The sequence below is a fragment of the Nicotiana tabacum genome, chromosome 21, assembly GCF_000715075.1.
Source record: "Nicotiana tabacum cultivar K326 chromosome 21, ASM71507v2, whole genome shotgun sequence".
Taxonomy (NCBI): Eukaryota; Viridiplantae; Streptophyta; class Magnoliopsida; order Solanales; family Solanaceae; genus Nicotiana; species Nicotiana tabacum.
In genome coordinates this window covers 49969558-49995690 of record NC_134100.1, presented here as the reverse complement: position 1 = coordinate 49995690, position 26133 = coordinate 49969558, and the positions used below count along the sequence as shown (strand labels likewise).

At 39.0% G+C, this 26133-nt stretch overlaps 1 long non-coding RNA gene across 1 annotated transcript; it reads left to right on the top strand.

Annotated features, from left to right (window-relative positions):
• Window positions 1-1387: 1387 nt before the first annotated feature.
• Window positions 1388-18870, top strand: LOC142175513 (uncharacterized). The gene is made up of 2 exons (XR_012704627.1): window positions 1388-1931; window positions 18586-18870. It is a non-coding gene; the product is annotated as an uncharacterized LOC142175513 (long non-coding RNA).
• The last annotated feature ends 7263 nt before the right edge of the window (window positions 18871-26133 follow it).

Here is a 26133-nt window from a genome sequence, read left to right as displayed (position 1 = left end):
CCAAATAATGATCCACTACTCGGAGGCTTCTAACTCAAACACCCAGTCCCTGGAATCCCAAAGAATGCTTCAAAATCAAACCTCCCATTGCCCAGGGATCCCAAATAAAGGCTTTACGGCAGCCAGACATTATCTTTTCACATAGTTACATTATATCCCAACATATCTGCTTCACAATATATGGGTATGTGTGTATACTCCTTCTGCAGGTCAAACGCTACAGCGTGGAAATGTCTCCAAGAAGCAAACCAGGTTACATAACTAATGAGGAATATCAAACTCATAAGCAAGCCAAGGATCCGGTCTCCAGCTAAATTCGACCAGTAAAATTCCGAACTCTCAAAATCTCTAATCAGCTGTGGCTCAGGAGCCATCTTGATTCTCAAAATCATTCCGCTTTACGGTATCATCATAACACGATACTGGAGCGATCCCTGCAAGCATAATTATCCTCAAATAATTATTCCAGAACTACATATGGCATGATCCTCATTAAGCCTTTGGTATGTAGGCGATTCAAAAGCTAGAATTCGGCCTAAAGTCGGGGAAAATTTGGTCATTAAGTCAATTTCTTTGCCCACAAACTCTTTTATCGTCTCGATCAAAGAAGGAAAATTGTTGACAATTAATTTTGGCCCTCCCTTTTTCTAATTAACTTATTACGCTTCTTGATCAACAATGACATAGTAAGTTATTATAAAAAATTATTATTCAAGTTACCTATTTTTCTAAAAAGGGTATAATATATATAATAAGTAATAATAGTTGATAGTACTAATCATATGCCCATAATTATATAATAGTAATTTAATCTTAAGGATTACAGCTATATTCACCTCTATTATTTTTAATTAATTAACCTTTTTTTAATTTTAATATATATAGCTATAAGATATTTTAACTATTAGCTTATAAATATGCATACATATAATAATTTGTAAATAATAATTTATTAATTATACTTTATATCATCTTATTAGGATTAAAGAAGTTTAATTAATTTAATTATGAAAAAAGAGTTTAAGATTTAAACAGGTTATACTTGTAATTAACGAATTATAATTAAGATGGCTAAGGGGTTAATTTCATTTTTCAGCTACCCTCTTTCAAAGCCCAAAAAATGCCATGACCGGTCCAAGCCCAGAACCAATTTAGCCACCCTCCTTACTTTACAAGCTATGCCATATGTCCTCCAACAATCACGTTTTGCCACATCAGCATCTCAAACTCACTCACAAAACAAACATACTTCACATGGACCGTTGACAGAATTTATCAACTGTACAGATTAATCGTGCCTTTCCTTTTAAAAATTTATTGAATCCTTATTATTCTCAACCTTTGGATCAAAACAATCCAACGTCACCCGTTTTGTCTCTCCTTATAATTTCCTTCTCTCCTTATAATTTCGTTTTATTTTTAGATCAAAATTCCTGAGCCGTCGATCCATTCTTTTCGACGGCCACCATGCCTTCTCCAATTTCAAACATAATAGACCCCCAAAAAACCATAGTCATTTCTCTCATCCGCCAGCCGCCCCATTTTCCTTTTTTCTATCATCTCTCTCATCCTCTCTAACCTCTCTCAGCCCTGAAACCTAACACAAATTGGTGCAAAACCACCGTGCGACCACTGTAAGACATTGTTAGCCGAGAAACTAGCCTAGAACATTCTCATTTTCATCATCTCCTTTAAAATCTCAAACTCCGAAACCTAATCGACAAACATGAAAGCCACAAAATCTCATCATCACACCTTTACCCATTTAAATCCAACATTAAGGCCTTGCATGCACCCTTAGATTCGGATGAATATCCGACCTCAATGTGATGTTTGATGACACAGAGATCAAATGCAAGTCCCTCTAGGCAAAAGCTTTGTCCGGAGGTCCGACAACTTCAACGACTAGTTCAATCGTCACTTTTGAGAGGGTAAATCTTCCCTACTTTTTCTCCTCTGATTTGTTCCCTTGATTTCGTCATGAGTTTTATCATTAGTGTTCATTATTGTTCATTTCCTTCAATCATTTTTGAATCTGAGAGTTCCAAATCTCCAACCTTAATGTACAACTCTTTGTCTATAAATATTGTCTTTAATGACTTTACTTAAAACGAATCAGTAGATTAAATACAACTAAACAAAAGGTATTAAAATCTCTCTATTGCTCACGGTCTTTTATCCTTTTTCTCTCCTTTAATTCTAGTCGAGGTAAGTTGTTCTTGAGTTGAGTTCGGACACAAATCCTAAATTGTTAAAGCTAAGCCTTGTTTGTTTCCCTAAAGAAGGTCAGTGTGCCATCATTCAATTTTATTTCAAATGATTGAATTCTGTGTATGGCTTCTAGTGTATAGTTATTCTATCTGATTAGTCAAACGTGTGTTGAATCTTATGCGAGCTACCATATTTTCTTACCTTATTATCATGAATAAGAAGCATGTTGAGAGATTTGCCTACTTAGCATGTTACTGCCACGATAAAAAATCCACCTAGTCGGGATGCCACCTTACCCAACCCGCTAGGTAAGCCAAACAATAGTAAACATAACTCGAATGAGAACAATAAGCATCAATAAATGAAATAACTGAATCTCTATACAATAACCCAAGGATTTGATAGTACAACTCATGAGCCACTAAGACTTAGATTTACAAAACTGGTATGAAATAAATAAAACATCTGTTTGGAATGTACATAACATATTACAAATCTAAAACTACCAAGGACAAGTGGTAGCTATATCCGAAAATCAAGTACATCTTCAGTACCAGCTCCTCTCATCCACAACATCTCAGCTCCAAGGTCTGCGCACAAGGTGCAGAAGTGTAGTATGAGTCCAACCGACCCCATGCACTCAGCAAGTATCATAACTAACCTCGACAAAGTAATATAAGCAAGAATTATAAGTGATACTCGCCAATCACCTGTACAATTCATAAATTCCAATAAATACAGAACAGTAATATGATAGGATAATGAAATCCCAGATAAAACCACCCTGGTAAACAAAAGTTTCTCAACATGCTCTGCTCAGTCAAGTAAACAGCCAAGGATATTTCAAGTAAAGATAAAATGCAATAACCACCATGGTAAGGAAGATATGAAAATAAGTCAGGTAAACAACCAAGGATATTTCAAGTAAAGATAAAATGCAATAACCAAATATCAATCTGTTGCGTCGCGCAATCCAATCCAATAGAAATCACAATACGGCTCTAAGGCCCACATCAGAATCTCAATAACTGAACCAAATAACTGATCAGCCTTCCCAAGGCCCACATCAACCAGAAACCCATCGATTTCTCATAATCCGCGTATACACGATCAAGAAGGAACATGAAAGGGTGACCCTAGGGGGATGGATACATATCTACACGATGCAAAAATAACTCACGAGCTGTACAGACAACGCACGTACTAATAATAACAACCGCACGGATAACTCACGTGTTGCACGGACAACTCACATATTGCATGGACAACTCACGTGCTAATAATATCAATATCTGGGATCCGCACGGAAAACTCACGTGATGAATGGACAACTCATGTGCCAATAACATTTCAACCCCATGAACAACTCACATTCTGCACGGACAACTCATGTGATCAATATCAAAATCTGCCCAGCATAGTCACAGGCTCAATATTACAATCAGCTTGGCATGGTCATAGGCGCAATATTACAATCTGTCCGGCATGGTCACAAGCATAATATAACAATCCGCCAGGCATGGTCACATGCTACTAGTCCAAAGCATATCACACTCCTGGACTGGTATAAGCTTATATATGAAAATGGGGCGGGGCGGGGCAAAACCTTAATGGGGCAGGGTAGGGCAGGGTAGGGCATAGTCCTAATTGGGTAGGGCAAAGTCTTAATGGGGTAGGGATAGTTGTGCTTTTGCATGCCATTGATGGAAAACATAAGGTTTATTGCAGAGGTTATATATATGTGCATGGGATCAATTTTATTACTATTGATGACTTGATACTATATATCTGTATGATCTGTTTTGTTAAATTATACGTACCTATTATCAACCTACCACCATGTACGTGAATCTCGTGGTGAAAAAGATAATTAATTAGTATATTGCACACTAAATCTAATTTCTGGATGTCTTTTTTTGGATCAAAATATTATCCCAAAGACAAAATCTAATTTTACTCTTACTATAATTAAAGTTCAGTAATAATGCTTGATATTAAACTTGACTGGCTCAAAGAAAGTTAATCCAGTGAAGTCTTGAATATTGTTAACGGACTGCAGAAAATATAAGGGGAATTCAGTCTTTGATACATTATATAACATTGATAAAAATTTATTCAATAAATATGCATAAATAACTAAACAACATTTTGAATGTTTCAATAGAAAGTTGAAAAGGTAAAAGAAATTCAAAGCATACTGCAAAAATAAAAAATAAAGAGAAAAAAATAAAAAAGAGTCTAAACGGGGCAGAACGGGGCAGGGCCTAATAGGGCGGGGTGGAGCAGGGCAAAATTTTTGACAAACGGCTAAATGGGGCAGGGCAGGGCGGGTCAAAATTTTAGCGGGTCAAGGCTTGCCCTGCCCAACCCTACCCTGCCCTGCCCTATTTACATCCCTGTATAAGTTAAATGCTAAGGTGTATGCATGTGCAAGTGTGATATCATAGCCCAATCAGGTAATTACATCACACAATAGCAACTGCCAGGTTCAATTAGGAGATCAACCTCTATTTAACCTCAAACATGGTTCAAATAGCTCATAACAAGGGATACAAATAAGAGAAACATCATAGCATGAAGCTTAGCCAACAATCCAAGGCATATCATAGCCTAAATACTAACATGAGCATGGAAAATACACCGATGCACACACATGGGCTCAATCCCCACACATATGCGCCACTCATATCATGTAGCTATCACAAATAACTCGGGCAACTACTGCCTCAACCATGTTTAGGTAAGATAATTACCTTAAGAAAGCCAAAATAATACTCTAGAAAAACCATCCCGTGAAAATCGACCTCCAAACGCCACATAACTAGCCAAAAGTAACACAAAATATCAAGTAATGGCATAGGAAAGAATCCAAATGATAAAGGTCGAATCTTTAACCAAAACTCAAATTCAACCAAAAGTTGACCCCGAGCCCGCACCTCTAATCCCGACAAAACTCACAAATGCCAACAACCCATTTGAAACGAGTCCAACTATACTAATTTCACTCAAATTCGACTTCAAATTTATGTTCACAAGTAAATTATTCACTTTAGAAAAGATTAGGCAAAACCCCCAAATTTCTCTTTTAGATTCGTCAATCAAATGCCAAAATCAAAGATAGAATCATGTAAAATAATCAAATTCGAGTAGAAAATACTTACCCCAATGGAAATGGTGAAAATCCTTTTCAAAATCGCCCAAATATGAGCTACAAATCTCAAATTGTGATAAAATGAATCAAAACCTCGATATATATTAAATCTACACAGGGATGTCGCATTTGCGACAAAATGACTACTTATGCGGAAACGTATATGCGGCCTCAACCCCGCCTCTACGAAAATGCCTAACCTCGGCCCATGTCGCTTCTGCGACAACATATGCGCTTTTGCGCCCGCGCTTCTGCGCTCAAGAACCGCTCCCGCAGACACGCTTATGTGACCAAGACTCAGCATTTACGGTCTTCTCATCCAGCAGTTCATTTATGCTTCTGCGACCACGAGCCTGCTTCTGCGGACATGCATCTGTAACCAACCCTCCGCAGATGCGGAAGCAGCAGAACAAAAAATCCTTCAGTAATGCAACATGAGACAAAACAGTCTGAAACCACCCTGAACCTCACCCGAGCCCCTCGGGACCCCGTCCAAACATACCAACAAATCCCAAAATATAACACGGACCAACGCGAGGACTCAAATCACACATAGTAACACCAAATCGATGAAGCACTAATCAATTCGAGCTTGATGAACTATTTCAAACTTCTACTTTTCAAAGTTACGCCGAACACGTTAAAACAACTCAGAATCACCTCAAATTTTTCACACAAGTTCCAAATGACATAACGAACCTATTCAAAATCTCGGAATAACAATCCAAACATGATAACATAAAAGTTAACTCCCGGTCAAACCCATGAACTTCCAAACCTTCAAATTGTCAAGTTTCGCTACTTCAAGCTAAAACATTCTAGAAACATCCAAATACTCATCCAGGCATACGTCCAAGTCAAAAATCACCATTCGGGCCTAACAGAACCATCAAAACTCCGATCCACAGAACTATCAAAACTCCGATCCGAGGTCAAATACATAAAAGTCAAACTATGATCAACGCTTCTAACTTAAAGCTTCTAAAATAAGAATCATTCTTCCAAATAAATCTAGAGTCACTCGAAAACCAAGACCAAAGATACATGCAAGTCATAATACATCATATGAAGTAATTCATGACCTCAACCACCAAAACATTCTCCCCCACTTAAACATGTGTTTGTCCTCGAACATGCCACGAGTCATTCCAAAGCCATCAAATCACTGTATAAATTTACCATAGACATACACATGGGTGATGCCATGTCACCCCAAACTATATAAGCCTGAAAACACAACCTAAATGAAGATCTTTACTTCAACCTTAGTCAATAAACCTTAGAACCCAATTTCTAACATCCAACATTCATCATGAGACCCGAATCTTGCATCTATTCATTGTATAAGTACAAACAAGATATATCGAGCCATAACCATAACCCAAGATATACTTACATGATATTCCACATCACTCAGATTCTCGTAGCAACAACTCCTAACCATAATAGCTTCCCAAGAACAATCCCGATACCGGTAGCAAACCCCATATCAAATTAAACCTTGTTCTAAAACTTTGTATACTGCCAATGATGAAAAAAACACGCAGAGACTCATCACCACCCATCATATTAACAAGTCATGGAGCTCTCTCGTTCGACAAGAACCATAGCCAAATTCTAAGATAACTAGTGACACTATTCTTCCAAACATACCTTAATCAAATCTGATAGCACTTATTCGAGGTGCAATAACCTCATCTTAACCAGTACAAGCTGGTCCACAAACATGGAGCACCAGCACCACCTCGAGCAACATACCGTGCAACCCTTACAGCAAACAAGCTATAACTTGAATGAATGCAATTATGGAAAAAGAATCAAATAAGAGAACCATCTCGCATGCTCATCATATATCACCACAAAGCGTAATGCTATGAACCCATAACATAGGAGAAACAAATACACGAGATTAACACAAATGATCATATCCCAACATAACTCTATTGTGATGCGTGGCCCAATCCGAACACCGGTCCGTATGGAATATCTCAATCCATGATACTTAAAACCAATAACCATATGCATATCGTCAAAAAACAGGCAAAGTGCATGACCATAACCATGGAGAAACAAGTAGCACAATACACAAAAAACATGAAGACCATAACCAAGGGGCGATCAACCATTTAATACCACAAGAGCCATCTCGCTCAAATTCTGCCCCAAGGCCAAAATAGAACCTCATCACGTGTGTAAATAGTCAACAATCTCACAATCCATCATAGAATAGGAGAGTAACAGATTGAACATATTAGAATACGAATAAGTTCAACCCTAACAGATGACACACCCCACAACAATAGTTGTGCTGAGTAAACAAATCCGACCCGATGTAGAATGCACATTCTCATTAGGCCTACCAGTGGCCTCCAAATCAATTCTGATCCTCCCGAGTAGATAACCTTTAAAAATTACACAGTGACCTATCCATGACAAAATACCACCAGCTGTCTAACCTCGGCCATACCCTCACAGTCCACAACTAAGAGATAGTCTGCCTATGAGAACTCCAGTCTCCAAATACCTAGAATGCTAGAATTACCATATCCGATCCCAACTCGACTACTTGAGTGACTGACACCACCCTCATACACAATCATCACATACAAAATACTTCCAAAATTCTTTCGTGCCCCATAGCGAAATCCGAACATTAGCAATCGATCAACCAGCCGATTACTGTAATACTAGTCAAGCATCCGCAAGTCAAAACACCGTGCGTCTTCTGAAATGCGCACCTTTCTCCGGTAATACCAGATAGTGCCATCATTCTCCTAAATATATGAAACCATCAATGCTGTCTAAAACTCATGACCTTCCCTTGGAATAGAATCACATCCTTGTACTTGCAACCACAATACCACACGTCACACCGTATCTATTATGCCATCTTATGAAAACACAAGAACCCCATTATCAACTCTAAATCACAAGCAGGATACACATTCTGTCAGCCAGAAACCTTCCACCGCACTAACGAATCGATTGTCGTTATTACTATGATGACCCATTCTTCAAGTTCCTCTTGACTTGCCTTCAAGTTAACACTTCTCCTTGATAGTGCACTTTGATCCTTAATCCCAAGCTCACCACAAGTAATTCCTGCATGAAACCACGCCGTCCTAAAGCCCATAGGCTGATTATTCCCTCTTAAACACCCAATAGTACCACAACCGTGATACCCACGCCGAAGAGACCTTCTGTGAATCTGAAGTTGTTTCCTTAACATCTTAGGTATTGAAATTCAAAACCCATAATGATACAAAAATACCACAAGTATCGGGCATCATACCATGCAAGTCTCAGATCTTAGCCAAATAAAAATTCCGAGAATCCTCAAATACCACATATGAATCTTGAACTCAATATAACCTTCTCGAATGTTATCCACTCTCCTCTAATCTTCAATGCACCACCATTACGAGCTGAAAAACTAGTGCTCCATTAGCACACTACCTCCACTATGAATAATAAACCTGAATCATTCTAAGATTTCCATATGCCCATAAAGTATAGCACATTATGCATCTGTCAATTCCCTCGCTCAAGTCACTCTCAAAACCCACCTTTTTAATTTATAATTGATCCCCAAGTATGCCTCACACTGAAACTAATATAACACATGACCATACAATCTGATCGTCAATAGTAGACTCCCCCACTAGGATCAAAGCCAAAGAACATAGTCCCATAATCCACAATACCCTTACTTCATAATTTCAATAATCCCACACTTTAATTCAACAAAAATTCTTCAAACGCTCATGTTGCTCTAATCATAAAGTACCTCAAATCATCTACTAAGCATACATTCATTCTCATGACAGTCATATGGGCTCCCTCAAGTAATCTGAACTCTAAGTGTAGCACACACATCCCACTGGGTAGAAAGAAAACCGTTGACATAAACATCATAAGGATCACACAACCTCAGAACATCCCGCAGGAGATAACCCACCTGCTTAGCCTCAAACTAGCATCTCTCTATGCCCTATCATGGTCTCGACCACTATACAATCACTTGATCCTCCCCATGCTCTCACCCTTTTTTACTCAAAGTATCGGCCACCACATTGGGCTTTCCCGGATGATAAAGAATGTTAATATCATACTCCTTTAGTAGCTATAACCACCTCTGTTGCCTCAAGTTTTGATCCTTTTGCTTGAATAAGTGCTGGAGGTGCCTCTGACCTGTGAACACCTCACAGGACACGCCGTAAAGATAATGCCTCCCAATCTTGAGCGCGTGAACAATAGCTGCCAATTCCAAATCATATACAAGGTAATTCTTCTCATGAGGCTTCACCTAACGTGAAGCATAAGAAATAACTCAACCCTCCTGCATCAACACACATCCAATGCCAATATGTGAAGGATCACAATAGACTGTATAAGAACCCAACCCTGAAGGCAAAACCAGAACCAGAGCTCTGGTCAAGGTAGTCTTGACCTTCTGAAAAATCCCTTCACACTCATTGGACCACCTGAATGGTGCACCCTTCTGCGTCAATATAGTCAATGGTGCAACTATAGATGAAATTTCCTCCAAAAAATGCCAATAATACCCGGCCAACACAAGGAAACTCCAAATCTCCATAGAAGATGACAGTCCGGGATAACACAGAACTGCCTCAATCTTCTTCCAATCTACCATAATCCCCTCACTAGAAACTACGTGGCATAAGAATGCCACTGAATCAAGCCAAAACTCACACCTGGAGAATTTATCATATAGCTTCTTCTCCTACAACGTCTGGAGCACGATCCTTAAAAGGTGCTCATGATCCTTCCGGCTACGAGAATTCACAAAAATGTCATCAATGAACACGATGATGAAGGAATCAAGATATGGCTAGAACACGTTATTCATCAAGTGCATACCAGTTGCTGGGGCATTGGTCAACTAAAAAGACATCACCAAAAAGTCGCCTTTGGAATATCTAAAGACCATATCTTCGACCGATGTTACCCCAATCTCAAATCAATCTTAGAGAATACTCTAGCACCCTAAAGCTGATCAAATAAATGATCAATACACGGTAGTGGCTACTTGTTCTTGACTGAAACTTTGTCCAACTGCTTGTAGTCAATGATCATCCCCATAGAACCATCTTTATTATTCACAAATATTACCGGTGCACACCAAGGAGACACGCTAGGACTGATGAAACCCTTATCAAGTAACTCTTGTAACTATTCCTTCAACTCCTTCAACTCTACTGGTGCCATGCGATATGGTAGACTAGAGATGGGCTGAGTGCCCGCCACCAGATCAATACCATAATCAATATCCCTGTCAGGTGGCATGCTCGACAGGTCTACAGGAAACATGTCTAGAAACTCCCTCACCATCGGAACTGACTCAACTATAGGAGTATCGGCACTAACATTCCTCACGTAGGCAAAATACGTGAAACACCCCTTATTAACCATCAATTGAGCCTTCAAATATGAAATCACTCTACTGAGAACATGATTAAGGGAGCCTCTCCACTCCAACCTCGGCAACCCCGGCATTGTCAATGTCACGGTCTTAGCGTGATAATCAAGAATGGCGTGATATGGAGACAACCAATCCATGCCCAAAATCATGTCAAATCCACCATGCTAAGCAATAAAATATCAAATCCGGTCATATAACCCCCAATGGTCACCACACAAGACCGATATACACGATCCACCAAAATAGAATCACCCACTAGTGTAGATACATGAATGGGCATATCTATAGAATCACGAGGCGAATCCAAAAAAGGAGAAAAGTATGATGACATATACGAATAAGTGGAACCAAGTTCAAATAACACTAAAGCATCTTGGTGGCACACGGAAATAATACCTGTAATCACGATGTCAGAAGCAACTGCCTCTGACCTGTGGGGAAATGCATAGCAACGTGCTTGACCACTGCCTAACTAACCTCCCCCTCTAGGGTGACCTCGACCCGTACGACCTCCACCTTGAGCTGGCTGAGCGGGTGGTGTAGCAACTGGTGCAGGAGTCATACTTTGACCTCTTTGCTACGTGCGATCTCTAATAAGATGGCGGAAATACCTCCACACATGCCCCAACAACCATCACTCGTAGAAACCTTGACCTTGAGAAGACTACGGGGCTTGAATCGGACCCCGGGAACCAGAATCACCTCTGGAAGAGGTCGATATTGATGAACCCAGAAATGGTAGAGTATCATACAAGTTTTAATATAGGATTGCACTGGATGATAAATAAACTGGCCGAGCACTGTATGAACTGTGGCTAGCTGAAGAACCATGAGGAACTTGACTAGCTGTTTGAGCGAGCCTAAAAGGATGACCTCTGCTGTGATGTGACCGGCCTATACACGAGGCACTGCTAATACCACCTGAACCACGAGGCCTCTTGGCCTCCCACTCCTCTCCATTGAGCATGCGAACCTGCTCCAAGCGCCTAGCAATATTAACCACTTGGTCATGCCTGACATCCGTCTCGGCCTCTCGAGCCAAACTGTAACGTAGACCATAGTTGAGGCCATCAATGAATATCCTGATCCACTTTCTCTCTCTCGGTGGTAACCAACCATACTGCATGACAAGCCAAATCCGCAAATCTTATCTCATACTGGGTCACAGTCATATCTCCCTCGCGTAGCTACTCAAACTCCCAATGCAACTCCTCTCTGTGAGTCCGTGGAACAAACTTCTCTAAGCAAGGAACTGAGAAGTCGTGCAATGCAAGTTGTGCTGTGTCAGCTACCCTTCTTGACTCATAGGTCGGCCATCATCTGTAGGCTGCCCCTGTTAGCTGAAAGGTAGTAAATGTAACTTCACTAGTGTCCATAATACCCGCTATATGAATAATCCGCTAACTTCGATCCATAACACCCGGAGCATCCCCTGACTCTACTCAACTGAACTCGGGAGGGACAAGCCTCTTAAACTGATCCAACCTCTTCAGCTCCTCGCCAGACATAGGATGACTGATCTCGGCCCAAGAAACAATAACTGGCTGAACTGGTAACACCCATAGTGTCGGATAACCCTAAGCTAGTTGCTCTCCCGCAGCTCGTGAGGTAGATGGTGCAACTAGTATCATACCGCCCGAGCCAAGCTCGTGTACACACCGATGATCTAAGCCAAAGTCTCTTGAAGACTAGGCATAGCATTAGGCACCGCCGGTGTCTGAGCTGGTCCCACTGGATCAATAGTATTTGGAACTTGCTCTTCTATTGGAGCAACTGGTGGCTCCACAGGTGCTGCTCTAGCTGTAGCGCGAGCCCCACCTCGGCCTCTACATCGGCTCCAGCCTCTCACGGCCATAACTGGTGGCACTGGTGCCTGATCGGTTGAACGTGTCCTCACCATCTGTGAGAGAATAGAAGAGTAATGTTTTAGACTTCAGAGTTAACAATTCCGCACGACAAGGATGCAAGAAAGAAAATTTTCCTAATAGTTTGGTAACCTCTTGAAGATAAGTACAGATGTCTCCGTAACGATATGCAAGACTTTACTAAACTTGCTCATGACTCGTGAGACCAAGGAAACCACGTTCTATGATATCAAATTGTCACGACCCAACTCCAACCGGGGCCGTGACGGCGCCTAACACTACTTGCTAGGCAAGCTAACAGTTTCACAATAATAATGAACTTAGTAAAGCAGATACAATCTCAACAGTGGAAATATCATGAAATATTAGAGAAAAACAACTTTAATACTCAACCATCCCAATGATCCGGTGTCAACAAGCACATGAAAACTTTTGAATGTCAAAATACAAGGCCAAATCCTCAATACAACTATCTGAACAAAAGAATAGTAATAATAAAAATAAATGAAAGAGAAACTCCAAGGTATGTGGATGAAAAAGTAGCCACCTCGTAGTCTCCTCAACTAGTATTGGTGCGAACACTACCAATCGCCATGCCCAGAATTACCTAGATATGCACATGAAGTGAAGAGTGTAGTATGAGTACAACAGACCCCATGTACTCAATAAGTGACAAATCTAACCTTGGGTTGAAAGCAGTGACAGACTCGGAAGAACAGTTAGTGACCAACATCAATAATCAGTAACAACTCAGGATATAAAGGAAATAATGTGTATAAATAACTCACTGATATCATGCTCATCTCGTTCACGATTGCAAAAATTTTGACATGCTTTCCAAGTATAACAGATAAATCTCAACACAAATATGACATTTCACTTACCAGCTAGCATGACATCTCTATTTCTGTATGTTAATGCAGATGTCAAGTCAATAACTACACTCTCTTAGCACTCTCACGGTTCCTGGCACAAATGGCCCTCACTATCACACACAACCACACTCAGCACTAAGGATATAACCACAATTAAGGCTAACATCTCAAAGCAACAAGAATAGCCCTACCATGTCTCAAATAATAAGCATGTACCCTAGACATGATTTCTAAAATGAATCATAGCTCAAATAATCATACAAGTAGAGAGAAATATGGATATAACGAGGTATCACAGTGGAACAAGTCCTGTAATAGTCTAAACTCCACTCGGATCATGAATACCCCGGTGTACGCACACACTCCCGTCACCTAGAATGTGCATCACCCAAGTTTAGGTATGTTACTTAGCTCAAAACACGGGAATTAATACTCCAAAAAGCCCTTCTCACGTATATCGACCTCCGAATGACTCGAATCTTGTCAAAATAACTTAATATCATCAATAGAAACCATAGTAGACAATCCCAAGCAATAAAGCTAAGGTCTTTATTCAATTGTGCAAAGTCAACCCAAAAGGTCAACCCCGGGCCCGCATCCCCGAAATTTTATGAAACTTACAAATTCCGAACACCCATTGCGATACGAGTCCAAATATATGTGTTTCACCCAAGTCCAATCTCAAATCGACCTTCAAATCATCATATCTCACTCTTCAAAATCATAGTAAAAAATCCCAAATTTCACCTTAAATTCACATAAACTAGGTGTAATAATCTATGAGTAATCAATATCTAACATCAAAATTGAATAAACTTCACTTTCCTCTGCAATTGTAGTGAAACGTCTCTCAAAAAGTAACCCTTACCCGAACTCCATAACTCCCAAAATGAGAAAGCAATCAAACCCTTCAAAATTTATTACCGCTAGTGATTCTGCATGTGCGGTCACTTGACCGCATCTGCAGCTCTTCTTCTACCGATAGAATCTTGCATTTGTGGTCTTGCTCAAATACATGACATTCCCTTTTGCGACCAACCCTACACATCTGCGGCTATTCCTTCGCTGATGCGACTTTGCACCTATGCCCTGCCTCCCACACCTGCGATTTTCCTCGACCTCCAGCCTTGCTCGCTTCTGTGGCCCCTTGCCCGCATTAGCAGACTAGCATCTGGGACCGATCCTCCGCAGGTGTGAAACCACCAGACTCAGCAACACTTCAGCCATGCAACACGACTCCAAAACAAGTCGAAACCAACCCGAAACAAAGCCGAGGCCCCCGGGACCTGTCCAACCATTCCAGCCAATCCTAAAACATAATACGAACCTACTCAAACCCTCAAATAATATTAAATGACATCAAAACCATGAATCGCACCACAATTCAAGCCTAATGAACAAATAAACTTCCGACTTTCAAAAGTCATGCCAAACCATATCAATTCAATTTGGAATGACCTCAAATTTTATACACATATGTCCCAAATGATACAAATGACCTATTCTGACTCCTGGAACCAAAATCTGAACCCGATATAAACAAAGTGAACTCTTGGTCAAGTCTATCAACCTTCCAAACTTTCAACTTCCAACTGTCGCCAAAAAGCATCAAACCAACCTACGAACCTTCAAATCCAAATCCGGACACAAGCCTAAGTCCAAAGACACCATACAAAGCTATTGGAACCATAAAACACCATTCCGGAGTCATCTACACAAAAGTCAAATTCTAGTAAACTCTTACAACTTAAGCTTCCAACCATGGGACTAAATATTCCAATTCACTCCAAATCCTCCCTGAAACAAAACTAACAACCCTGAGAAGTCATGTATCCTCAAATACAAATTAGTAAAGCATAAAATAGAGGAAACGGGGCTATAATACTCAAAACGACTGGCCAGGTCGTTATACGAACCGCCAACATCACGAAAATAAATCTGACCTTGAAGTCGCAACACACCGTCCGCACTAAGGACCACCTCCTTAGCAGTACCTCGCAACACCGTGTCCCTACGTCAATAAAATGGAAACCATCATACTCACGATCCTTAATGCATTCAAAGCAGGACTACTGTACAACAACACAAGCAAGACCTTTACTAAGTTCAGAAATACCCAATCTCGAACATTTATTAACCAAATCCTGAATATTCATAGCCCAAATGCCTCTCCTCTACTGGAATAAATGGCAAACTCCAAATTGTGAACCCAATTGTTCTTCTTATGGGGTTGCTATTGTCGCAAGCTTAAGCAATTACCCTACCATTCTGCACCAACACTGCGTTGAGTCCAACACATGAATCATCACAATACATTGTATAAGGCCTTGATCCCATGGGTAATACCAACATTAGCGACAACCCCTCCGTAAAGTGACAATAATAGTCCATTCTCGTACATAGAGGAAAAACATCATGCTCAACATCTTTATAGTCATCACAACTTGTTGGTGAATAAATGATATCGAGTACTCAACATCACATACAAATGAATGGAAAAGAGCTGAAGCTATATATTTCAAGTCGAGACAAAGTACCAGGATAAGGAATCAAGAAAGGGAAAGTTCCTAAAGCCCTATAGCCCATCGAAGATAAGTATAGACATATTTGTACCGATCGACAAGACTCTATTAGGCATGCTTATAACTCGTAAGACCTTTGGGAACCTAGTGCTCTAATACCAACTTCTCACGATCCAAAATTCCACTAAAACTGTGTTGGCGTGTAACACCACTTGCTAGGCAACCAAACAACAAATATGCGGAAATGAACTTTGAAAATGACAAGAAATAGTCTCAAGTAGCGGAATAGTATAAATAAATGAAGTCATAATGTTAATACAACTGACACCACCCAAAATATGGTGTCATCGAGTACATGAGGTCTATAGAGTGCAAAATACAAAGTCTGAAGAACATACAATACTGCTTGGAAGATTAAATAGTAATAACACAAGATAAAGGAGGGATTTTTAAGACCTGCAAATGGAACAATAGTTCTACCTCAAAATCTCCAAGCAAACCCGTATCAGCAACACCTGGATCTGCACACTAAGTGCAAACTATATTATGAGTACAACTGACCCCATGTACTCAGTAAGTAGCAAGACTAACCTCAGAGAAAGCAGTGGTGAGGTATGCAAAGTCCAATGCTCACTTTCAGCAACCAACAACCACAATAATTGCATAATAGTGGCATATAAAGAAAATCCGTTCAAATAATAGTAGGCTCCACTCGAACACATTAATAGGAGAAATAAGCATGCTTTTTTGGTATATCAGTGTTACATCTCATACCTTAGCTTTAGGATGTGCCATAGTAAATTCATATGAGTTCGAAGGGATTATGTCTATTGGGAGGTTATAGAGGGTTTAAGACATTATTATTATGAGACCCTGTAAGTTTACAACCTTGATACCGCTAGATATTATGTTAATATGGTATTTTCTTTTAAGTGGAGTATTTTAGTAAAAGTTTTATAAGTATAATTTTGGATAGTTAGCATTATTACTGTTTTTGAATATGGTAAATTATATACATAATATAAGAAAGTTTATGAGATTTTCTTTATTGTAAAGATTGAAATTATTTTCTCACAAGAAAAGAAGATTATCTTTTTACCATTTTAAGAATTAAGCATACGAGAATTTTTACTCTTTATAGGAGATTAGGAAAATTATAAGTTGAGAAAATATATGTATTTTTACATGGATGTTTTAATAAAAATAATAGTGTATGTATTTATTTTATATGGTACCATATGACCATGATAGTATGATGTATAAAGTATATAAAAAAATAAGTAGAATTTTAAGTAATTTGAGACAATTCTTAATTATGCGGGTAACGGGACACTACCTAATTACCTAAAAGGGGTTGCTACATTTTCCACCACCACTCCCACGTGGCAGCAAGCAAATTCTTAGACAATAACTCTTAGTCATTTTGGTTAGGTGGCAAAATGACTACAAAACACTTCATTTTCTATATATCTTGAATACAAGACACTATAACCAAAACTCCTACAATTTCTTATACACCCTACAATCAGAAGCGAGAAGTTAGAAATTCTCATAAGTTTGTGATTAGGTGAGAACGTGATTTGTGATTCTTATAAGTCTTATAGGTAATTTGTGATTAGATCAGAACGTTAGCAATTTATCACTTCCTACAAATATTTAACAAAACTCCTTGCAACAAAATAATTCCAACGAGAATTATTAGCACATTAGCAACGTGAGAGTTTGCGATTTTAAAGGAGTACGGTGCAACCTTTTTCAAGAATATCATACAGATTTCTCCCTACTCCAGGTATGTTAAGGCTAATCCTTCTTTCTTTTGGCATGATCCAAGTGACGATACGTAAACTTAATGCTATTCCATAAGTGGTTCTACTCTTAGCAGTTAAGGATGTCCATGTTATTCATTCCTGTAAAGTTATATTCAAGTATGTTGCTAAGTCTATATTGAGGCGTACGATAAAGATGTTAATGTTTATAATATAGTGCGACATGCATCTTCATGCATTTCCCACTGTGCTACGGCTGGTCGGGCAGTTACCATCGGTTGGCCAGTTATGTATAATTATTTACCACCAGTTGGGCAGTCGTGCATATTTATTTACCACCGAGCTACGGCCGGTTGGGCAGTTACACAATTACTATCGAGCTACGGCCGGTTGGGCAGTTACATATTTACCACCGAGCTACGGCCGGTCGGGCAGTCATGCATTTACCACCGAGCTACGGCCGGTTGGGCAGTTATATATTTACCACCGAGCTACGGCCGGTCAGGTAGTTACCACTGATCAGTTGGGCAGTCATGTATCATACGATATGGATAATAGTATCAAAGAGAAGCATTGTATTTATGTAAGTATAATAAGTATGCATATACGGTGGCACTTCAGAGATTCAGGTTGATTCTTATATGTCTTTAATTAATGTTGACTTACTGTTATGTTTCAGTTCTGCCTTACATACTCAGTACATTATTCGTACTGATGTCCTTTTGTTGGGGACACTGCATTCATGCTTGCAGGTATAGATAATCAGTTTGATGAGCCCTCATAGTAGACTAGGTTGGCATTCAACGAAGGATCGGTAAGACTCTACCTCATTCGGAGTGCAGCTGAGTCTATGAGTCATCATGTCAGAGTTTTGCTACAGACTTATGGGTAGGCCGGTACCCTGTCCTATTTAATGACAAATAATCTTAAAGGCTTTGAAGACAAAGGTTCATTTTGTACAGTATGTCAAAGGCCTTGACGACCCATATGTATTCATGTTTTAAGAAAAATGGTTCAGTGAAATAGTGTTTTCCACTTACAGTTGTACATTATGAGTTGTGGCCATGTGGCCCCATGATAGTTACTAAAGGAATGAGTCCGGCTAACTCGAACTATATATGTTCTATCTTTGGTTGAATGATCATGAGTTACAGATTGGTTCGCTCGGGCCAGCACGACACCGGGTGCCAGCCACGCCTCCCCAGGTTTGGGGCGTGACAATCAGTCAAAGCATCAACCTTTCCGCAAAATTCAGCTAGAAGAGATTTATAAAGATAAACTATGATTCCAAGCTCTAAATATCAAATATCAATTAGCACGAGTAAAATACAACTCTATGCCTTCTTGGCAAATATACATGCTTAAATCAACAACATCACATGTTAAACATCAAGTATGCACAATCTCAGCGCAATCATAGAGCCTGGCACAAGTACCCATTCAATAAAACTTTAAGCACACTCACGGTGCCTGGCAAAATGCCCCTGAACCATCACACACACATTCAGCACTGTACCGCTACCTATCATAATCCCATCACTAAACACATAACAAGTGCCTGTACTCACAAGGTTATTACCTAACTCTGGAGGGTCGAATCCTAACACAAGCACTGATCAGATCAAAGTCAACGATAAATATCACTCAGCCCAGTACGGGGCCTTGCGTAAGCGTCACCTCATAATCAATATCAATAAGGCTTTATGGCCCAGGATCAGTCATCAATCCACTCAAGGCCCAAAATAAATCATCAATCTCCTCAAATCTCTATATTCCACCATATCTCAATATTACAATCAAAATAGCACATGGAATGTACATCGATGTGAAACAACTCATCTCAAACTCGTGTAACACACACAAGGACACCAAAAACATGTGAGATAACATATAAAAATACACAAAGACAGAAATAACACGCGAATACAATATCATGACTAAATAATATGACTATGGCTAAGGCAAAGAGCTTAATATATGAGAAATAGCCCTATCATGTCCCAAACAAATAAGAAAACAATGTAGATATGATTTATAGCATTAAATATTTGCTCACGTAGTCATACAACTTGAGGAAACACGATATCAAAGAGGCATGATAGAAAAACAAGGTATATAATAGCCCAAGGTCCACCCAGATAATGAAAAAACACAGTGACCGCATATACGCTCGTCACTCTACTTATGTTTCACCCCCAACATATAACAATCATCATAGCATGCGGGGAAATACCCTCAATCCAAGCCTATGCAAGATACTTACCTCATCTGGGCTACTCTTCAACCTCAAATCACATTAAAACCTCGCTCTAGAAATCACGTAAATTCAAGCCAAACATCAACCAAGGAAGTCAATAAATGTCATAGGTAGCTATCTCAAACCATAAAACATCGATCATTGAAGATTTCCCAAAAAGTTAGCAAAACATTAACTCGAGCCCACATGCCCGAAATCCAAAACCAATACCAAATCTCCATGACCTATAACTTTCCGGGTCCAAATATGTGATTAATTTCAAAATCCGAGTTCAGATCATTATTCAAAACTCCAAAATACACTTTCTTATCTTTCAAGCCAAAACCCTCTTTTCTTTTTTAGGATTTCTCCATTTAGAGTCAAAATCAATAATAAATTCATGTTATAATCATAAAGACGAGTTAGGTTTACTTACCCCAATGAAGTAGATGAAAACTCCCTCAAAAATCGTCTCTTCCCGACCTTCAAAACTTTAAAAAATAAAGTGACTAAATCCCCGAACAAGTAAAGAAATATAGCAGTTGTTCCAGCCTGAATGAGATGCTAGATGATCCCGAAACATACTTTTGAAAACCTAACATAATTTTTGCGAGATTTCACCCAACATAGCTTTTTTAATGACCCAATTTAGCCTTAAAATGAGAGAGAAATGATATTTTGAAGTTATAATGGAAGTCGAAAATTTATGGATGAACTCAGGGACTTAACCGGTATTTTGGAATTGTTGCACAAGAATAACAGTAATTGCAAAACATTAGTTTTAGCACTGAAATCGCATTCGGAAACTCTCGGACACAAACTATATATGCATTTCAATGGCTTGAAGTACGACAAATATCATCAAAACCAAGAATCGAAGATCAAAATCATTCTCTTAACTTTCAAACATTTCAACTTCGCCAAACTCGTCCGAATCACGACCAAATTTTGCGCACAAGTTCTAATCAACCAAATTAACATATCCAATGACATGGAATACCAATCAAAGCTCAATAACACCAAATTCAACTCCTGGTAAAACTTATGAACTTTCCAATTCTTCAAATTGCCAACTTTCAACAATTAGAGCCAAACTCTTATAGGAACTTCTAAATTTGAATCCGAGCATATGCTCAAGTCCAGAATAACCATTCAAACAAATTGAAACCATCAAATCCCGATTTTAAGGTCATTTATTCAAAAGTCAAACCTTGGTCAACTCTTCCAACTTAAAGCTTCCAAATTGAGAATTACTCTTTCAAATCAACTCTGAACCTCTCGAAATTCTAAACCAACTATACACACAAGTCATAATGCATTATATGAAGCTACTCAAAGTTTCAATCTTCCAAAAAAATGCTAGTTCTCAAAATGACCGATTGAGCCGTTATATACTCTCCCACTTAAACATACATTCGTCCTCGAACGTGCCAAGAGTCATTCCAAAGCTGCCAAATCACTGTATAACTCATCATACATATACCAATGCATGATTTCACATTACCTCAATCTATATAATCCCATAAATGCAATACTGACTGATGATTCTTCCTTCAACCTTAGCTTACAATCTTTAGAACAAAATTCCAACTTTCGGATTCCCTCTGCGATCCGATTCTCTTATATATACACTGTATCAATCTCAACATGATGTAACAAACCATAAATATATTCCCAAGATATAACCTCACGACGTACCACATGACACATACACCCATAGCATTATCTTTCGACCATAGTAGCTACTCATTACCAAACCTGATGACAAGTAAAACTTTATTCCAAACCTTAGGAATGTCGCGATGAAGAGAGAAACGTGTAGGAACTCGTAATCACTCATCAACACAACCAGTCACGGGGTCCTCTCGCCTGACATGAACCATAGCCAAATTTTAAACTGATTAGTGACATTCTTCTTCTAACATACCTTATACAAATCCGATTATACTAATTCTAGTTCATATAAATGTAAGGCCCCGTAAAAATTAAACCTACAACCTGGGGTTTCGTGGTGCTGAGGTAGGCTAGTGTGTTTTAGAATTGTAGCGGTACAGACTTTTTGGGTTATACAGTATGTCGGGGAGTTGGACGAAAAGTTTTTTAGAACATGATGTTTTAGAGGTCCAATTTGCGACAACAAAACCTCTTCGCGGGTCGCATATCGGCCGCAGAATGCAACAAGACTTAAGCCAATTTTTGGAGGTCATTATGCGGTCCACTATGTGACCGTATAGCCATTTCGTGGGCTGCACATCCGTCGCAGAACTGGCATAAGAAAACATCAAAGAAAGATTCTGCAGCATGTTATGCGACCGCATTATGAGACCAGGCCAGTCCAGTTTTGGAGGACTATTTTGTCGTCGATTTTACAGAACGCATACCTATTCTGCGGTTCACTCTACGGCCCCATAACTGAGTTCGGAGTGTCCATTTTCTGATTGTATAACCCGGCCTTATTTCCTATAAAATGATCTTGGGGTTATTTTAGTTGGTTTAATCAGATATTTTAAGAGAGAGGGGAGGGACGAGAGAGAGAGGGAGGAATTCCAATACCTACAACTTTAATCCGTTGCCTAAGCCACAGCGAATTCATAAGGGAAGCACATAAGGTTTTCATATAACAGCTAAGGTCCCATACCCTAATCTCCAATTTTGAGTTTGGGCAGAACATGGTTAAGGGGGAGTGTGATTCTTGGGTTTGGGAGTTGTTATTTATGCATGCATGTGCCAATGAGTATGGTGGGGAGGTCACTGAACTAATATGGGTGAACTCTTGGTGTTGAATTGGTTGTGTGGTGAAGGAAATCTGGTAGAAGGACCTTGTAGTCAAGTTGCACACATAGTGTTTGATGAAATGCTTAAATGAGCTGAACCCATGAACTTCTTGCTAATCATGGTTCGATTATGTCTTCTCTCTAATAGATTGAAGTTGCTAGGATTTCCGAAATATTGTAGTAATTTAAGGGAAGCTCAAGCGAGGTATGTTGGCTAAAATTCTCTCTTAGAATTGAATCCCACGATGTTCTCGTGAGCCTCAAGTTTGATGGGCCAAGTTCTTATTTCTCATGTTTCTAGTTGTTCCTTTAAAATTTGACTATTCCGAATAAGCTTTCTATCGAAAGATATATGTTCAATATGTGTTCCAAATGCTTCTATCACATTATGTTATCCTTCGAGAATATGTTCAAGTATGGTTTGTGTATTAAAATGTTATGACTTAAATTCGTATTTCAAATTAAAGTTGTGATGCCAAATGGTGGAAGAAAACTCAATGTACTTACGACTCTTATTTCTCATATATGAACTGAAAGTCTTGATTATAAATGCCCTTATTATTGATAACCCATAATAATGTTTGAAAGTGAAAGAAGGGAGTATGAAATATGAAATACGGCAGACGTGCCAAGAATGAAATTATACTTGTGGCCACTAGTGGCCAACAAAATGAAAAGATGTGTGAAATATTATGAAATGAGCTTTAATTATTTTTTATAATAAATATTTTGGGAGTATTGTTTAGTCACCGAGAAAGGGTAGGCTGAATTAACCTAACCCCGAAATTACATGCGCCGGTGTAGGAGTGATTGAGGGGTAAATTCTCATATTGATGCGATGAGATTATTCCCCTTAATTGGGATGAGATTGATGTGGTAAGATTATTCTCCTTAATTGGGATGAGATGATTGCTAGCGGATTATGATGTCGACCCACACAAAATTATGGTGAGGCGGCTTAGCCGATCGGGCTTAGATCGAACACCATGCCATGCACATAGTGGTATTGTGATTGGATGTCTCTGATGAGACGACTTAGCCGATCGGACCGAGATCGGACTCTGTGCTAAAAACACGATGGTGTATCGGTAATAAAGATCTCCCAACTTAAAAGTATTGAAATTTACTTGAAATTTATCTTTCTCTTAACTTGATGTTGTTATATTGTTTGAGGCTCTCATTGATACCATGATATCTCTCCTTGTATTGTTCCTCGATTCATCGAGGAGGTGTTTATTCTTACATACCAGTACTATTACATACCAGTGGTTCCATAGCAGGTGGCATCAATCAGTGATAGCGGTACACCCTCTTCTCAGCTCACTTGGTGAGCCCTATTTCATTTCTTTGTCTTGTATCTCTTGTTCCTTATGTATAGTGTTTTGAGGTATAGCCGGGGCCTTGTTGCAGGAACCATCATAGTTCTCTTTTGTATCCGTTAGAGGCTCCGTAGACATAGTGTGGGTTGTATAATGGTGTTGGAAAAGTCAAACTAGAAATGTTGTAATTTGTATCACAAGTTTCCACCTCTAAACTATGAATGTGGAATGTATTTTGGGAAACCTTGAATGAAGTTCTAATAGTAATGAAATTCATATTTTACATGTAATCTTCTCATTGTCTAATTGATGGAATACATCTTCACTCTATTCATGGGTAAGGTCGGGTTAGTAGAATCTAGTAGGCTTACTTGACCAGGGTATCTTGGTTGAGAACCGGTCACGCTCCCCGAGGTCTGAGCATGACAATAACCTTGTCCCACCTAGTATAAACTGCTTGTCACACCCCAACCTAGGTAAGGTGGAGAAGCAACCAATACCTTGTTTACATGGTGACTCATTCTGTACGATCACTGATTTACTTAAAATCGAGATCCTGCAGGAAAAAAAGTCATATATATATACACACACACACACACACACACACATAGGATAATGTAATAACTTCTAGACTCGGTTGTACTCTGGATGAAATGGAGATTCACCAAACCTCAGTTGGTTATCAACTTCGTCTAGGATAAGAGCCCGCCAAACTGGATACCTAAACCTACAGGCATGAATGCAGTGCACTAATGATGTGACATTAGTACATAAAATTGTACTTAGAATGTAAGGTAGATAAAAAATGAATAACTGAACTTAAACTAAATTGACATGCATATATGATATACTAAAATTAATCTGGACGTCCAATGAAATCCAGGAAGCATACATACCTTATTCTGACTCGTAACATATATACAATACTGAGTTACCCAACTTACCTTACAAAGTATTTAGACTGGAAAGGGAATGCTCCGTAGGCCAATAACATCTAAGGTCGCGAGGGTCGTATATACATCCAATTCGCATCATGATATACTGGAACTTGTTCCCATATATTATCTGTACTAGAAACTGTCATATTATGGAACTTCATCTATAACATTATTCTAACCATCATACCTCAGATCTGAATAATTACCTCAAACAGATCAAACATCTCTAGGGATACTATGAAACATAAAAGTGGCACTTACACGCTTCATCAGACACCGTCTGTAAGGCTCACTCATAAACATGAATAACCAGTTATTCGTACGTGTAACATAGTACATCGTCTGTACGGCTCACAATACTGAGTTCTTGCTATGCGTGCAACTGAGACAGTCCATAGGTCTTCACTATACACCAACGCATTCATAGATCATCCATAGGGCTACACTGTACACCTATGCATTCCTAGACCGTCCGTAGGAATTATGTCTTATACATATTTATTTCATATCACTCGTGCAAATATCATTCAATAATCAATATAGAAACTTGTATTCATAAACATATATGTTCGTGAGTAACTCATTACAATAACCAATTCTTATTCTTTAGTCGCTTTCTGCATCATCCTTCGTATTCTATATTATTTAGCCATGAAGAACGTTGTAAATATTTCTATATCACACTTCTATCCTTATTTCACACCATGACTCATTTTTGGGGATTACATGATTCTTTCTACTTACAGCTAAGTAATATGCTTAGATTGTGAGGCTACTCGTTATACATATACATATACATATCCATTCATCAATACGTAATAAGAGTTTGTGGGAGCTACACTCTATCAACTATGTTCTTATTGTTAAAATTATCATAGTTTATAGTTTACGACTTCATAGGTAACATATATCGTCTCTTAAAATCACCCTCATATATAATCAACCTTACTTAACTCGAGAGCAACGTAACTATCTTTGTGTATCTTTATCAGTTTCGTTGACACAAACATGTAAGTATTGGAAGTCATGGCAC